Source organism: Mauremys reevesii, linkage group 4 (assembly GCF_016161935.1).
Source record: "Mauremys reevesii isolate NIE-2019 linkage group 4, ASM1616193v1, whole genome shotgun sequence".
In the NCBI taxonomy this organism is placed as follows: domain Eukaryota; kingdom Metazoa; phylum Chordata; order Testudines; family Geoemydidae; genus Mauremys; species Mauremys reevesii.
The window spans coordinates 145883065-145901246 of NC_052626.1; the positions used below are offsets into that span (position 1 = coordinate 145883065).

General features: G+C 50.6%; 1 pseudogene; it reads right to left on the bottom strand.

The window, feature by feature from the left end:
- The window catches only part of LOC120403131, a 29037-nt pseudogene extending 14934 nt beyond the window's left edge, over positions 1-14103 (bottom strand).
- Positions 14104-18182: the final 4079 nt, after the last annotated feature.

Consider the following 18182-nt stretch of genomic DNA (forward strand, 5'->3'; position numbering starts at 1 on the left):
CCCCTAGCAATGTGCTGCGACACTGGGGTCGGTGCTGATGGACAGGGGAGTGAGCACCCCCTACTGGGCCCCTACTGGCCCCAGCTGGAGCATAGAGCCCCCCCCTAGTTCCCACCCTGAGTGGGAGGAGGGTGCCCCCTGCACTGCTCCCGCAGCGCTCTGGGCTAGTAAAGGGTTGTCTCCCCTGCAAGCACTAAGCCAATCAGCTCCTTCTTAGCTCGAAAGCGCTGTCAGGGCCCCAGCGCACGGCAGCGTGAGACACACACCGGGGCCAGGCGTCACTCACAGGGGACAGCAGGGAGCTGAATCCTTCCTGAGCCATCTCCAGCTGGAAGGAGCTGCCGCTCTGGGACTGGGTGCCTGGGGGCAGAGACAGACAGACAGACAGACATGGGAGGGACCATCATAGACGGTAAAGGCCCCTTGTCACATGCCCTGAGCCAGCCCTTCTCCCCACTTCGAGGCTGGATTGGATCCAGCGTCTCCTAGGGAGAAGGCCCCATATCTCATTCCTCAACCCCTTGAGCCAGCCAGTCCCCTGCCCGGGGGTCCCCGGATGAGAAAAGCATTTGGGGGATACGTGGAGATAGCTCAGTAGATAGATGTTGGATGGGGAAAGAGAGAATATTTGGGGCCTATGTGAACTCTGGATTCCCAGCTGCTCCCCATCCCATCTCGGCCTTGAAAACCCATTTCTAGAGCCCCGGCGCCAGTGCAGCCCCTCCCCCGACTCTGGTACCTTCGATGGCGAAGATCTTCTCCTGCAGCTGGCTCTGGATGCCCTGGAGGGCATCGAAATTGTCCACCTGGAAGACGTGCTCGCTGGTGGGCTCAGAGGCGATCACATGGAGCTCCTGTTGGGCAGCAGCGCTGGAGAAGGCGTCGCCAACCTTAATGGAGTAGAGGGAGGTACAGGGGAGACCAGGGCATCAAGGTCAGTCATAGCCAAGAGCCCTGGTCCAACACCCACCCGCCCCGAGCCCTGCTGGGCCCTAGAGAGGCACAGCTCAGCCAGCGCCATGTGCCACTCTGGTGAGTGGGAGCGGGGACGGGGGTCGCTGGAGCAGCTTGGCACAGGTGTCACTGTGACGTGAGGAGAGGTGCCCTCATGCCTGGAGTTATGGAGCCTGCCTCATTTCAGCACCGAGTTGTGTCAGTTGTATCAGCGGTGGGGACAGGGATCTTCTTGCCATGGGGATTGTCAGCACTCTGGGGCCCTGCATGACTCAATCTCCAGGGCGTAGTGAGGGGTGAGTGCTGCACTGTCTCCGGGGGACGTCTCAGGGCAAGGGGTGAAGGGCTGGGATTGGGACCACTGCGCTAGTCTGGGTGGGTTGTACGCAGTCGGTTCAGTGGTAGAGTCAGGCACCTCCTGGTTGCTGGGCCCGACAGAAGCAGCAAGCAAAGGTCTAACAAGGTCCAGTGGCTGGAAATGGAATTTACACCCATTCAGCTTGGAAAGAAGGTGTCAGGTTTAACCATGAGGGGAATTAACCATTGGAGCAGCTCATCACGGGCCGTGGTGGATTGTCCATCCCTGGCAATTTTTAACTCAAGACTGGCTGGTTTTCCAGCAAGGATTATTTGGGGCAGTTCTCTGGCCTTTGCTACACGGGAGCTCAGACTAGATGATCGCAAAAGTCCCTTCTGGCCTGGGAATCTATGACTCTAAATCCGAGTTTTGCCTTGGCAAAGGGAAGGTGATGGGCCGGGCCCCCTAGTGCTCATGTGCTCTGCGCCCAGTGCTCTGTAGCATCTGTAAAGGCCTGTGTGTGTTCCTGGTGTGCTGACGCATGGCTCAAAGAGGGCAGAGTTAAGGTTGTGAGGGTGTTTGCCTTAACTGTATTTAATGGATTTCAGAGGCCTAAGTGCAGCCACTCTCCATGTTTGGGAAGGGCAGGAAGCAGCCCTGGGAAACCTTAACACTGCATTAAGGAAGTTGATGGAATAACCCTGCTTCTATAAATAAGAAGAAAACAAAGAAAGAAGAAGTGGGACCGCTAAACACTGAGGATGGAATGGAGGTTAAGGATAATCTAGGCATAGCCCAAAATCTGAACAAATACTTTGCCTCAATGTTTAATGAGGCTAATGAGGATCTTAGGGATAATGGTAGGATGACAAATGGGAATGAGGATATGGAGGTAGATATTACCACATCCAAGGTAAAGCCAAACTCAAACAGCTTAATGGGACTAAATTGGGGGGGCGCAGATAATCTTCATCCAAGAATATTAAAGGAACTGGCACATGAAATTGCAAGTCCATTAGCAAGAATTTTTAATGAATCTGTAAATTCAGGGGTTGTACCGTATGACTGGAGAATTTCTAACATAGATCCTATCTTTAAGAAAGGGAAAAACGTGATCCGGGCAACTACAGGCCTGTTAGTTTGACATCTGTAGTATGCAAGGTCTTGGAAACATTTTTGAAGGAGAAAGTAGTTAAGGACATTGAGGTCAATGGTAATTGGGACAAAATACAACATGGTTTTACAAACGGTAGATCATGCCAAACCAACCTGATCTCCTTCTTTGAGAAAGTAACAGATTTTTTAGAGAAAGGAAACAGTGGATCTAATTTACCTCGATTTCAGTAAGGCATTTGATACAGTTCCACATGGGGAATTATTAACTAAATTGGAAAAGATGGGGATCAATATGAAAATTGAAAGGTGGATAAGGAACTGGTTAAAGGGGAAACTACAACGGGTCGTACTGAAAGGTGAACTGTCAGGCTGGAAGGAGGTTACTAGTGGAATTCCTCAGGGATCGTTTTGGGACCAATCTTCTTTAATCTTTTTATTACTGACCTTGGCACAAAAAGTGGGAATGTGCTAATAAAGTTTGCGGATGACACAAAGCTGGGAGGTATTGCCAATACAGAGAAGGGCCGGGATATCATATAGGAAGATCTGGATGGCCTTGTAAACTGGAATAATACTAACAGGATGCAATTTATAGTGAAAAGTGCAAGGTCATGCATTTAGGGATTAATAACAAGAATTATTGTTATAAGCTGGGGATGCATCGGTTGGAAGTATCAAAGGAGGAGAAGGACCTTGGAGTGTTGGTTGATCACAGGATGACTATGAGCTGCCAATGTGATATGTCCGTGAAAAAAGCTAATGCGGTCTTGGGATGCATCAGGCGAGGTATTTCCAGTAGAGATAAGGAGGTGTTTGTACCGTTATACAGGCACTGGTGAGACCTCATCTGGAATACTGTGTGCAGTTCTGGTCTCCCATGTTTAAGAAGGATGAATTCAAACTGGAACAGGTTCAGAGACGGGCTACTAGGATGATCCGAGGAATGGAAAACGTGTCATATGAAAGGAGACTCAAAGAGCTTGGCTTGTTTAGCCTAACCAAAAGAAGGCTGAGGGGAGATATGATTGCCCTCTATAAATATATCAGAGGGATAAATACCAGGGAGGGAGAGGAATTATTTAAGTTCAGTACCAATGTGGACACAAGAACAAATGGATATTAACTGGCCATCAGGAAGTTCAGTCTTGAAATTAGATGAAGGTTTCTAACCATTAGAGCAGTGAAGTTCTGGAACAGCCTTCCAAGGGAAGCAGTGGGGGCAAAAGACATATCTGGCTTCAAGACTAAGCTTGATAAGTTTATGGAGGATGATATGATGGGATAGCCTAATTTTGGCAGTTCAAGTAACCCTAAATTTGGACCATTAATCCTAACCTGCGTCCCCCTGAGGCATAACACATTTCAAAAACAATCTGAGTCAGTAGGGCAGTCAGAAAACCTGACCTGTAACTAGAAAACTTCGATCAACCTTAACAATAGAGAAGCTCCAGCTCTCCTATAATGTCACACGTTGACCCAGTTATAATCCAGGGTCAGGTCTTCTCCCTTATCTGATGGGAACCTGGACACGGGCTCAGATCCATACTAGTTCTCCGCACAGCCGCGGCTCACCCGATGGCGTAGCGGACGATTCCAGCTCTCTCAGCCTCTGGGATGGCGTCTGCATAAGAAAGCGGATCTTCATATTTCTCCCCATCTGTGATCACAATGAGAATCTTGGTGGCCTCATCCCGAGCTCCTTTCCTAGAGGTGAACAGCTCCCGCCTGGAAAAGGGGGGTGGAGAATGCATGGGATGGTTATTGATATGTAATAACACCTAGTGCTCGTCCACTGATTTTGCATTGTAGATCTCAAAGTCCTTTACAAAGGAGGCCACTGTCATGTCCCCATTTTAATTTAGGAAACTGAGGCACAGGGCAGAGATGTGACTTGCTTAAAGTCACACAGCAACAGAGACTCAGAGCTGGCAATAGAACCCCAGAATCCTGGCTCCCAGCATCCCCCCCCTGCTTTAACCTACTGGTCCCCATTCCCCTCCCACAGCTGGGGATAGAACCCAGGAGTCCTGAGTCCCTGTCCCTTAGCTCCCATGTCCTTGCAGCCCATTCCATGTGGAGTCAGCATGGGGAGGAGGGCAACACCTACACCACTTTCCGGATGGCGCTGGCCGTGTGCGTCGTTCCCTGAGCTGCACGATCGACCTGACAAGGTCATCGGGTTGCTGCTCCTCCTGTACTGTAAGAAGTTGAAGTGCTCTCTAAATTCGTCCGAGTACTGCATGAGAGCGAACTGCAGGATACATGGGAGAAGAGAGAAAAACAACCCAGGGGGTGGAGGGTAAGTAAAGCAGGAATCAGACTCAGTTAATGGCTGGGGCAGGCGGTCAGGATGTAGCTGGTTCTACAGGAATTTTTTCCTGGTTTTGGATGCAAAATCCATTGCTGCTTCCTGCAGCACAGCGCCCCCTAGAGCCGCACTGGGGCAATGGGATCAGCACTGATTGTGAGGGGCAGGGTACGTAGTCAGGGTTCAGCTTCTGCCTGTTACCTGCGTGTCGGTGCTGCGGAAACGCTTCATGATCTCAGAAAGAAACGTCTTCATCTTTCCAAAGTCATAAGGTCTGATGCTGCCCGAGCCATCGATGAGGAGCGCTATGTCTGTGACTTGTTTGGGGCACTCTGAGAGGGACAGGAAAGAAATACGTCCGACTCCTGACTTGACACCACAAACATGGAGAAAACCCAGTAGAAAGAGCTAGACTAGACCAATGGGTCATAGAATCATAGAATATCAGGGTTGGAAGCGACCTCAGGAGGTATCTAGTCCAATCCCTTGCTCAAAGCAGGACCAATTCCCAACTAAATCATCCCAGCCAGGGCTTTGTCAAAACTGACCTTAAAAACCTCTAAGGAAGGAGATTCCACCACCTCCCTAGGTAACCCATTCCAGTTCTTCACCACTCTCTGAGTGAAAAAGTTTTTCCTAATATCCAACCTAAACTTCCTCCACTGCAACTTGAGACCATTACTCCTTGTTCTGTCATCTGCTACCACTGAGAACAGTCTAGATCCATCCTCTTTGGAACCCCCTTTCAGGTAGTTGAAAGCAGCTATCAAATCCCCCCTCACTCTTCTCTTCTGCAGACTAAACAATCCCAGTTCCCTCAGCCTCTCCTCATAACTCATGTGTTCCAGCCCCCTAATCATTTTTGTTGCCCTCTGCTGGACTCTTTCCAATTTTTCCACATCCTTCTTGTAGTGTGGGGCCCAAAACTGGACACAGTGCTCTAGATGAGGCCTCATCAATGTTGAATAGAAGGGAATGATCACTCTCAATCTGCTGGCAATGCCCCTACTTATACAGCCCAAAATGCCGTTAGCCTTCTTGGCAACAAGGGCACACTGTTGACTCATATCCAGCTTCTCGTCCACTGTAACCCCTAGGTCCTTTTCTGTAGAACTGCTGCCCAGCCACTTGGTCCCTAGTCTGTAGCGGTGCATGGGATTCCTTCGTCCTAAGGGCAGGACTCTGCACTTGTCCTTGTTGAACCTCATCAGGTTTCTTTTGGCCCAATCCTCTAATTTGTCTAGGTCCCTCTGTATCCTATCCCTACCTTCCAGCGTATCTACCACTCTGCCCAGTTTAGTGTCATCTGAAAACTTGCTGAGAGTGCAGTCCACGCCATCCTCCAGATCATTAATGAAGATATTGAACAAAACCGGCCCCAGGACCGACCTTTGGGGTACTCCGCTTGATACTGGCTGCCAACTAGACATGGAGCCATTGATCACTACCCGCTGAGTCCGACAATCTAGCCAGTTTTCTATCCACCTTATAGTCCATTCATCCAGCCCATACTTCTTGAACTTGCCTGCAAGAATACTGTGGGAGACTTTGCTAAAGTCAAGGAATAACACATCTACTGCTTTCCCCTCATCCACAGAGCCAGTTATCTCCTCATAGAAGGCAATTAAGTTAGTCAGGCATGACTTGCCCTTGGTGAATCCATGCTGACTATTCCTGATCACTTTCCTCTCCTCTAAGTGCTTCAGACTTGATTCCTTGAGGACCTGCTCCATGATTTTTCCAGGGACTGAGGTGAGGCTGACTGGCCTGTAGTTCCCCGGATCCTCCTCCTTCCCTTTTTTAAAGGTGGGCACTACAGTAACCTTTTTCCAGTCATCTGGGACCTCCCCCGATCGCCATGAGTTTTTAAAGATAATGGCCAATGGCTCAGCAATCACATCCGCCAACTCCTTTAACACTCTCGGATGCAGCGCATCCGGCCCCATGGACTTGTGCTTTTCTAAATAGTTCTGAACCACTTCTTTCTCCACAGAGGGCTGGTCACCTCCTCCCCATACTGTGCTGCCCAGTGCAGCAGTCTGGGAGCTGACCTTGTTCGTGAAGACAGAGGCAAAAAAAGCATTGAGTACATTAGCTTTTTCTGCATCCTTTGTCACTAGGTTGCCTCCCTCATTCAGTAGGGGCCCACACTTTCCTTGACTTTCTTCTTGTTGCTAACATACTTGAAGAAACCCTTCTTGTTACTCTTAACATCTCTTGCTAGCTGCAACTCCAAGTGTGATTCGGCCTTCCTGATTTCACTCCTGCAGCCTGAGCAATATTTTTATACTCCTCCCTGGTCATTTGTCCAATCTTCCATTTCTTTTAAGCTTCTTTTTTGCGTTTAAGATCAGCAAAGATTTCACTGTTAAGCCAAGCTGGTCGCCTGCCATATTTACTATCCTTTCTACACATCGGGATGGTTTGTTTCTGCAACCTCAATAAGGATTCTTTAAAATACAGCCAGCTCTCCTGGACTCCTTTCCCCCTCATGTTATTATCCCAGGGGATCCTGCCCATCAGTTCCCTGAGGGAGTCAAAGTTTGCTTTTCTGGGTCCATCTAACCTGGTATCCTGCCCCTTCCCTGCAACCCCGGATCAGACCAATGGTCCCCTCTGTTGCAATATCATCCCTTCCCTGCCATTGAGGGGTCCTGAGAGTAGAGCATGACATGCACTGGGATGGAAAAAATACACCCCACCCCCCTCCCAGAGATGGGACAGAACCCAGGAGTCCTGACTTCTAGCTCCTATTGACATCCTGAATCAAACCAATGAGCCCACCTAGCCTGCTATCCCACCCCATATCAGACCCATGGGCCCATTTAGACCCATCTCCTCTCCTCCCCACCATAATCTCTGAGTGCTAGTTCCTCCCCATGGGGCTGCCCCTCACCTGCCAGGGTGTCCGGGATGTGCCGGAGCTGCCGGAGGCTCTGGTCCAGGAGGAAGCAGTAGCCATTGATGTACATGTTCTCCCCGCAGGCCCGGTGCACCGTGGGGCCGCACACCTGGGGCACGAGAGAGGGACGGGGTCAGTTGGTGATGAGAACCCTGGGGTGAAGCAGAGAGCCCAGGGCCTGCTCCCCCATATGGATATGCAAAGAAAGGCCCTGCCAAGGCAGGGGATCCCCTGGGGAAAGATGGGACCCCAGGACCCAGCACTCAGACTCCCAGGGGAGCGACATGGGGACATCACCTGGTTCCCATGCTCCCTGCTATGGCAGCAACCGGTCACTGTTGCCATGTCAACATCACCCAGCGGGTTGTCACACTCCCTGTTATGTCTGTGCACCATCATTACCCTCCCTGCAACATCATTCTGCAGTTACTGTCACCATGGTGGTGTCATCAATCTATCACCCTCCCTGCTATTTCATTGCACTGTCTGGTCTCCCCCCTTCCACCAGAACATCGTCACAGTCACGGTAGTCATGGTGATGTCACTTGCTTACCGTCGCCCTCACAACACCATCACAAGTCATTCTTGCGGCACCGGGCTACCACCACCTTACACAATGTCCTAGGCCATTCACCCGTTGCCATGGCAACAATGCCCCATTCATCTCCATTCAGAATGCTGCTGCGACCACGTCACCCCTCTGTTTGCAGCCCTCCCCTGGCTCCCTCTTCTCTATCACATCAAACACGAGCTGCTGCTCTTCCCTTTCTAGGCCCTTATCGGCTTCTCCCACCCCCACCTATCATCTCCCAGTTTGTGTTGAGCTGTCGAGGTGTGTCTCTGATTGGCCCCTCGTGCCGGCCTCCACCACCCAGTTGTTACGTTTTCCAACCAGTCCCTTCGTGCTGTCTCTCGTGCCACCCCTCACACTTGGGATGAGCTCCCTGGAAACAGCCACAAAAACTACCGCCTTGTCTCCTGCACAACCCTCCTTCAAGCTCTCCTTTGCCATGAGGCCTACAACGAAACTTAACAACGATTAGGCCGCTGGTGTGCTGAGACCACTGCCGATCACAGTGACCAATATCGTCTCATTGTTTCCTTGTTCTTCTCCCATCTGTCTGCCTGTATCTAGCTGTTGTCTCGTCTTAAACTTAGTTTGTAAGTCCCCTTGTACCGTGTTGTTGTTCTGTGTTTGTACAGGACCTAGGACAAAGGGGTGTACCATAATACACCCAATAAATAATATTTTGAAAATGCACAGTTTCAGTCAGGGTGACCTCCCCCACTTACCACCACCACCATGACATCACCACACAGTTGCTCTAGCTGTGGTGACCTCACCCATTCCTACAATATCAATCCATCCTCCCTCCAAATGTTGCCCAGTTATCAACCTCCCTGTGACAGCGCACAGGCGTTCACATCCCACGGTCACATCTTCCTTTGTGATGGTAGCTCCCCAGGTGCTCAGGAGGCTATGATGTCACCTGGTTATCACCCACTCTGTGACATCATCATGCTGACACTCTATCTCACAAACACTGTTGAGGGGAGGACCAGTCTGTGGAATTCTGGGCAAGTGACTGAACTTAATTCTGGGTGTACCCTGGTATAAACAAGCCGCTTCAGAACCCCCCAACCCCTCTGGATGTGGTACCCACCAGGAGACTGGAGTCTCGAGCAGCCAGAGACAATCCGAGGGACATGTTTACTGCATCCAGGGGCCCTGAGAGGAGACACACACCAGCACCAGGTTGAGAAATCTTGTGGCTGGATATTTTAGCCCATCATTTCTCTGAGTCATTCCCCCCCCCGCCCCCACATGACTCTTCTGACTCAATCTCCTTCCCAGATAGGTGGGGGAGGAGAGGAAGTAATTGTACATACCCCTGCAATTGAATGGAAATAGAACCCAGGAGTCCTGATTCCCAGTCCCCATTGTTCTAACCCACTAGACCCCACTTCCTTCCCAGAGTTTGACACAGAACAAGTTCTGATTCCGAGCCTCTCCACACAACACCTCTCTAACCCCCTATCCCCCACTCTGCTCCCAGAAACTGGAATAGAACCCAGGAGTCCTGGCTCCAGGTCCCCTCTCCCCACAGCCTGCCCCACTGGACCCCATAGCAGAGGGTGGCCCTACTCTGGATGGGGATCTCCTGGCAGCGTCTGGAGCCCGGGTCGCACTTGTAGACTTTGCCAGTTTCATTCACGTTTCCTGTCTGCAGCGGGGCCCCGGCAATCAGCCTGTGTGGGAGAGAGAAGAGAGGGGCTCAGGGGCACCCCATCATCCCTGGGGGGGGGCAGGTGGGGCAGGCCAGCCAGACAGGCCCCTCAGGGGTGGGCAGAAGTCATGTAGGGCCTTGAGCCCACGCTCAGCACTTACCCCCCGGCTCTGCCACTCCCAAACTGCACCACGCTCTGCCCAAACCCCGCTGCTGCCTCCTGGAAGGTGATGGGTACCTCCACGTCCATGCTGAATCCACGGCTCGGTGCCAGCACTGCAGGGGTTAAACACCCATCCATTAGAGCTTCCCCTATGCAGAGTGGGGCCAGTGGTGGGGCCTTAGGCACCAGCCCCTCCAGGCTGTGGGACTGGGTCCCAGCCTCCTCGACTCCAACCCACCAAAGCCCACTCACCTCCCAGATTAGGGGATGGAACCCAGGAGTCCTGACTCCCAGCCCCTCCCCTGCACCCTGTTCTAACATCTCTTTGCTCTGTGTTTGTACTGCCCCTAGCACAGTGGGGTGCTGGTCCCTGGCTGAGCCCTACAGGAATACGTAGAATTGGAGTCCGGGTATCTGTGTGTCTGTCTGCGGCATGATGCACTTTGAACATCACATCTGATCGTGTCCAAAATTTCAGGGAATGTTTCAGGTCTCAAGGGGCAGAGCCCTGTGGGTTTGGGGAAAACCAGAAAACTGGAAGGAGGGAAATGGGGGACACACAGACCCCCTGGCATCTGATTAGCAGAGCCTGCAGCTACAGCCAGCTCGGTCTAGAACACCTTCCGCCATCCCTCCTCCCGGCATCGCATGTGACACCCTGAACAACCGATCAACGCAGAATGGTGAGAGAGAAGGAGGCATGGGGGGGAAGAAGGGGGCAATGGGGGAAAGAAGGAGGCAATGGGGGTGCATACTTGATCCTGGCATGGGGGTGGAGATGGGGAAATGGAGCCCCCAGAACCCTTGGCAGGTGGGGGAGATTGGGGTCCTCTTGTATGGGAGAAGGGGAGTGGGAAAGAGATCATGGGGGATTGGTGAGTCCGTGGGAGAAAGGGAGTAATGGGCACACAGAGACCCTGGCAGGGGGTGGGGGACTTCAGGGGGGGGTCCCACAAAGAGAGGGGGATGGAAGGATGTGAGGAGCTCCCAGAATGTTCAATGAGCTCAGCCAAAGTGTGAGGTCTTCTGGTAAGTAACCATGACAACCCACAAAACCCCCTCCCCTCCCAGAGCCAGGGGGAGAACCCAGGAGTCCTGACGCCCACCCCACCCCCTCTGCCACTCTCCTTCACTAGCCCCTAGTGCTTTCTCATTGCTGGAGGTAGAACCCAGGAGTCCGGGGGGTGGGTTGGCAAGACTTTCCAGAGGAAGGAAGTGTGTGTGGTGTGTATGTGCTCACAGGGAGTGTCCCAAGCTGCTCTGTCTCCAGGCGGGGCCCTCAGCAGGCATATTTCCCCCCACATACAAACACATGCTAAAAAACAAAATAGGGAGCCCCCTTAGGATGAGTAGACAGCAAGTGTGAAAAATCAGGACGGGGGTAGGGGGTAATAGGATCCTATATAAAAACAAAATCCAAAAATCAGGACTGTCCCTATAAAATTGGGACATCTGGTCTCCCTAGGCCTCCTTGAGCTGCTCTAGGCTCTAAGCAATTGTTCGGTCTTCTGCCTAGCGCTGACGCTGGTACCAGACTGGCGCCCCCACGCCTACAGGGCTCTGCAAAGCAATTGGGAAACAACCCATCCTGTGGTGCAACCCACTTGGGAGTGGCACCGGTCAGGTGCTGCAGAGGCTGGGGAAGGAGAACTGGGGGAGGTGGTGCTGGGCTCTTGGGTCCTACCCCCACTTCTGGGAGGGGAGAGAGGTCTGCTGGTTAGAGCGGGGGTGGGGCTGGGAATCAGGATTCCTGGGTTCTATCCCCAGGGCAACTGCAGGGGGTAAGTTACAGTTGGCCCTGCTTTGAGCAGGGGGTTGGACTAGATACCTTCTGAGGTCCCTTCCAACCCTGATATTCTGTGATTCTATGAATTACTTTCCTCCATCCTAGACAGCACAGCTGTGCTGCTCTGAGGAAGTGAGCAGCCCAAGAGAGTTGTGTGGGGTGTTTTGGGACAGGGTGTAGGGGAAGTGACTTGGACAAATGTGTCTCTGACTAAAAGTCTAGAGGAGTGGGGGATGGGAGAGCCAGGACCATTGTCTGGATGAGTGAAGTCCAATTGAGAAACTTGGAGAGAGACACTCCTTTCTAAAGCGAGTGTGGGGTCCGGTGGGTTGGAGCCGGTGGGGTTGGGAATCAGGACTCCTGGGTTCTCGCTCCAGCCTTGGGAAGGGAGTGGGCTCTGGTGTGTTGGAGCAGGTGGGGCTGGGAGAAAGGAGTTCAGTGTGAGAGAGAAGCAGAAGGACAGATATGTTAAGCTAAGTCAGTGCCAATCCACCCCCAACTAACCCCACCCAAATCCCCCAAGCCAGACCTCCTACAGATCCCTGATGGGTCCCCCCTGGATATCCCCTCCAGCCACTCCTGGAAACCGCTGGGTGAGATCAGCATCTCTGCACAGCCTGCACCAGAGAAGCTGGGCAGACGGGGTCTGTCTGGAAGTGCTTCGACCCCACTGCTGGGGGTCCTGGGCAAAGCTACCCACCCAAACCTGCTGCCAGAAGGGCTGAGGCTCAGTGGGGGAGGAACAGCTGCTCTGCACTGCACCCTCTGCACAGTCCTAAGGAAAGAACCCAGGAGTCCTGACTCCCAGCCCCTCCCAGCTCTGACCCACCAGACCCCACTCCTCTACCAGAGCCAGGGTCAGAACCCAGGTGTCCTGACAGTCCAGCTTCTTCCATCCCCCTGCCGGAGATGTACACAGTGAGCATCTTGCATGGGGGACTTCAGCTTTTCCCCATCCTGCTGGCCGGTACTTACCTGTGCACAGGTAGATGAGCAGAGGCAGGGGGTCCATCCTGGGCCGGGTGAAGGAGGGCAGTGTAGGGTGCAGGGAGCTGTGTGAGATTTGAGGGCACTGCCTGCAGAGTAAGCAGCGGAGTGCCAGAGTAAAGAGAAGTGCAATCAGTGTCGTGTGAAGGGAGGGTGAGACCAGCCCTGGGGAGGGGACTGGACTGGACTCAGAGGAGATGCAGGGAGAAGTCAAAGAAAGAAGGGAAGAAAACTAAACTGAATTAGACAGATGGACAGACAGACACATCAACAGCTGCACTGACATAGGTGGACATACGGTAGAACGTCAGTGTTATAAACACCAGAGATACAAACTGACAAGTTATCGATACATCTAATTTGGCACCGGAAGTGCAATCAGGCAGCAGAGACAAAAAAAAAAAACCCCAAACAAAAACAAAAAAAACCAATACACTGCAGTACAGTGTTAAACATAAACTACTAAAAAATAAAGGAAAGTTTCAAAAAAGATTTGACAAGCTAAGGAAACTGTTTCTGTGCTTGTTTCATTTAATATAAGATGGTTAAAAGCAGCATTTTTCTTTGCATAGTAAAGGTTCAAAGCTGTATTAAGTCAGTGTTCAGTTGTAAATGCTTGAAAGAACAACCATAACGTTTTGTTCAGAGTTACAACCAACCTGTGTTGCCAAGGGGTTCGGAACTCTGGGGTTCTACTGTACAAAGCAGCATTGAGGCAGACACACCGCTACGCTGAGAGAGGCAGAACCACAAAACTACACAGACTAGAGACAAGCAGACAGAGATACACTGACACACACACACATGCCTACACTCAGACTCAGGCAGAAAGACAAGTATGACACTGGGACAGTCACACACAGCTACATTCAGACAGAAACACATTCAGCTACACTGAGCCAGTCCCCCCCCCCCCCCCGCACACAACTCCATTCAGACCACAAGCCACGCTGAGACAGACACAAGCCCCCAGCTACACTGAGACATTCAGAGGCACACAACTAAATTTGCAAACACACAACTACACTCGGACAGGGAAACACAAAGCTACGCAGAGAGACACACACACCCCTACACTGAAACAGAGAGACATGAAAACCTACACAGGGAGAGAAAGACAGACCCCCGGCTACACTAAGGCTTGGTCTGCAGTACAGAGTTAGGTTGACGTAAGGCAGCTTAAATCGATGTAATTATGTCAGTATCCACACTGCAGCCTTGTCCTGTCCACGTAAGTGCCGACTATGCTGACATCATAACTCCACCTCTGCGAGAGGCGAAGGGTTTATGTCAGTGTAGTTAGGGTGACGCAGTGTCTGTGTAGACACTGAGGGCTACTTACATCGGATGGTGGCCGTTCTTTCTGTGCTGGAGCCATGAAATTGACAAGAAAGCCGCTCAAAGCTGGGTCTGGGGCCTGGGGTGGGTGGAGGGCTCTAGCCCCCGGGCTACCAGTTCCCTGATCCCATCTGGGCTGCTGCCTGGGCTCCCCACTCCTCACTCCAAGCCTGGGTGCTGCCCGGGCTCCTGACTCTCTACTGGAAGCCTGGCTGGTATTAACTTCCTATCCATTTCCTGCCTTAGCAACTGATGCTAGAATTTCTTGGGTTGCTGCCAACTTAATCACCAGTGGCTTGTTTATCTGGAAATTTCAATGCTGGAGCTTGCATCAAGGCTTGTTTTAAATGACAGGAAGTGTTTTCTTGTTCAGGTCCCCGCTCCCATGCTTCTTTCTTTTTTAGTAAATGCCACAAGGGTCCAGTTACAGCGGCAAAAGTCCATGTGTTTCCTTAAACAGTTAAACTCTCCTAACATCACCCTCAAGGCATGAGAATCCTCTGGCCTTGGTAAATTCATTAATGATTTTGCCTTTTGTTGATCTACCTGAATTGCTTGTTCCCCTAGGGTCACCCCCAAATAATTCACTCTCCTCTGCACTAGTTGGCTTTCTCTTTATTAGCCTTGAAACCCATTTCCTGGATGAGCTTTAACACATTTTTAGTCCACTCAGCCACCTCCTCCTCAGTGACCCCACCCACACTAATATGCCATTTACATATGAGGTGACATTTCTCCCAATCCTCTTTGGATAATTGATCCAGCATTCGCACCGCACGTTGGTGCACAATAGCTGGAGCTCAGTGTGGGCCCTGGGGAATTTTTAAACAAGTCCTGTTGTCCCTTAAAAGTCAACGCAAAGCGGGCCCAGGAATCGGGATGCAATGGGATGGCGAAAAAACAGTTTGCCAAATCGACAACAGTGAACCATTTAGGAACCCCCCTGTATTCTTGCCATCACTTAAAGTAGATTTGCTACTGTTAGAGCCAGAGGGTGGGTGATTTTATTAATTTGTCTAAAATCCACTGTCAATCTCCAATCTCCTGAGGCTTTTAATACAGGCCAAATTGTATGCGGAATTCCCCTTTTTAAATACTTCCTGTTGTTCTAACGATTCGATTATTTTCACAATTCCTGTCTCTTCTTACATGGGATATTTACATTGTCTCTGCGGTGGCACTTTGTCCCCCATGATTTTAACACAATTTTACCACATTTTGCTTTATTCTTAATCCATACCTGGGGAACTCCTTTACCCACATCCTGCTGATCCAGTATAATCTCCTCCACTGCTTCTGCAGCACAGATTCTTGGAATGTACCCTGCTGTCAGGACGCTTTCCATCCAGCCGGGCACATGCCACAGAACTGCATTAGTTAAATCCAAAACTAACCGATTCCTCTTCAAAAAAGGAGTCCCCAATATTACTGGCTCAGCCGCCGGATCTATCTGAAGCATTTGTTCTTTACAACAAATATCCCCCCACTCTCTCTGGGTGTAGCTATTTCTACTGAATGATACATTTTTCCTGTCACTCCTTCCCCAATAAAGGAGGCTGCTGTAATAATCTCTGACACATATCGAGTCAAATCACAACTTCTATTTACACCAGCCCCACTAGCTAATTGGGCACCTTTGGGTCCATTACCTCCCACACTGACTGTTGTCCTTGGCCTCCCCCTTGAATCCCATCTTAATCCAGTTACCATCTTCCGCTCCTGAGGGCCCATTTCCAGTGGGAGCAACTTATCATCGGGGCTTCCCTGTACAGCAGGTTTCTCTGAACCCTCGGCTTGCACAGCTGCAACCTTTTCCTGCTCCTTAAACATTTCTTCTTCCATCCTTTGCATTGCTTTGATCAATTCATCAGTATGTCTCCCATTCCACTTATCCACATCTCCTCCCCTCAATTTCAAATGCCTCCAAGCGATATTCCAAGTCACATCTGCTCATTTTGATTATTCCACACTCTACCTTTTTGGGGTGAGGTGTTTTGTCCTCTACCGCGACCTTTTCCTCTCTCACGGTATCCTGATCTATAAGCACTCTCATCTGAATATGTTATTGCCTCATCAAAAGGTACTCTGGGTTTCAATCCTTCCACCTGGCTTCCCTGGCATCATTCACTGGCAAACTATCCAATGCTCCAGTGCATTCATAACAGTTAACCCCTCATTCTGGGCTGCTTGGTTCAGCAAATTAGTAGACATCACTAATAAATTTCTATCCAGTCCTTCAAACACGTCATTCCAAAATTCCCTCTGATTCAAATCAACTGCCATCAAAGAATCAGCTGTGAGATGTCTGGCGACCTCTGCCCTGGGATTAGTCATCAGTTGTATTTTTTCTAGCCAATAATCCCAATGTTATTCTCTTTAACAGGTAATCCCTGGGTGAATCTCCAGGCTTCATGTAATCTGCACTGGATAACACCTTCATGGGTCTTTGACCTCTCTCTTTTCCTAACAGCATAATAAATCGTGGTATCAGTTGGTGGGTTTCTGGCTGCCTGTACAAAACATTTTTCACTCGATCCACTGCCTGTCTAATCTCTCCAGTGGAAGATGTCCTGATTAACCTGTAAGATTCACTCATATTTAAGTATCAGAGGGGTAGCCGTGTTAGTCTGGATCTGTAAAAGCAGCAAAGAATCCTGTGGCACGTTATAGACTAACAGACGTTTTGCAGCATGAGCTCATGCTGCAAAATGTCTGTTAGTCTATAACATGCCACAGGATTCTTTGCTATTCTTAGGGTATGTCTACACTACCAGATTAGTTCGATTTAACTTAATTCGAATTTGTGGAATCGACCTTACAAAGTCGAATTTGTGTATCCACACTAAGGACACTAACTTGACTTTGTGAGTCCACACTAACGGGGCAAGCGTCGACATTGGAAGCGGTGCACTGTGGGAAGCTATCCCACAGTTCCCGCAGCCCATTTGAATTCTGGGATTTCCCCACAATGCATGCTGGGGGGAAAAATGTGTCGAGGGTGGTCTTGGGTAACTGTCATCATTCAACGTGCTTTCGAACGTCTCAAGGGGAGATGGAGGAGCTTACTGACTCGCTCGGATCTCAGCGAAACCAATATCCCCATTGTTATTGCAGCTTGCTGTGTGCTCCACAATCTCTGTGAGAGCAAGGGGGAGACCTTTATGGCGGGATGGGAGGTTGAGGCAAATCACCTGGCTGCTGATTACACTCAGCCAGACGGCTGTGCAATTAGAAGAGCCCAGTGGGAAGCGCTGTGCATCCGGGAGGCTTTGAAAGCTAGGTTCCTCAGGGAGCAGGGTAACCTGTGACTGTTCAGTTTCTTTACAGAGAAGCTGAACCTGCCTCTGCTTCAGTTACTGTTGTCTTTCTTCTGTGGTTACATACCCCGTTCACCACGTTTCCCCCCTTCCAACACACGTTTAAAAATAAAGTTAATGGAACATTGTTAATTAACAACGTTTTCTTTATTAATGAATTCACGTTAAAGGGTTGAAACAGGGACGCAGACTGTGGTGGGTAGAGTGTGCAGTGATGTTAACACCGCTTCTACACTCGAGGAATGACAGGCTCCTGCTCCTAGAGCGGTCTGCAGTGCCGGACTGGTTGTTTCAACGGAGCCTGCCATCCCTCCTTTTCGGGACTCTGTGTGCGGGGGCTACGTGACCTTGTGGCGGGGGAGGACGGTTACAGATTCCCCTGCTGCGTGGCTCTGTGGTCCGGGACAAGGACCGCTACATAAGTTCTGTAACCGCCCTCCCATGCCACAAAGTCACGTACCCCCCACCCACACAGAACATGGAAAACACCTCCCAGACCGACCAGGGTGCCTACTGACTGCACTGTGTGTGTGACCTGCTGTTGATCCTGCCCCCGTGTCTGTACCCTGGTAAAGGTGACTGTCCTATGCAATTAACAACCCCCTTCCCCCCCTTCACAGACAGTCTTCTGTAGAAAAACTTGACGGAAATAGTAATTAACAGCAAACTACTTTTAATAATCAACTACACAGTTAGGGGATGAAACTGGGATTGGGGCTTCGGTGAGCCAGGAAGGGAAGGACTTCTCAACATTTAGGGAATGAGAGCCTTCTTGTATTTGTGCA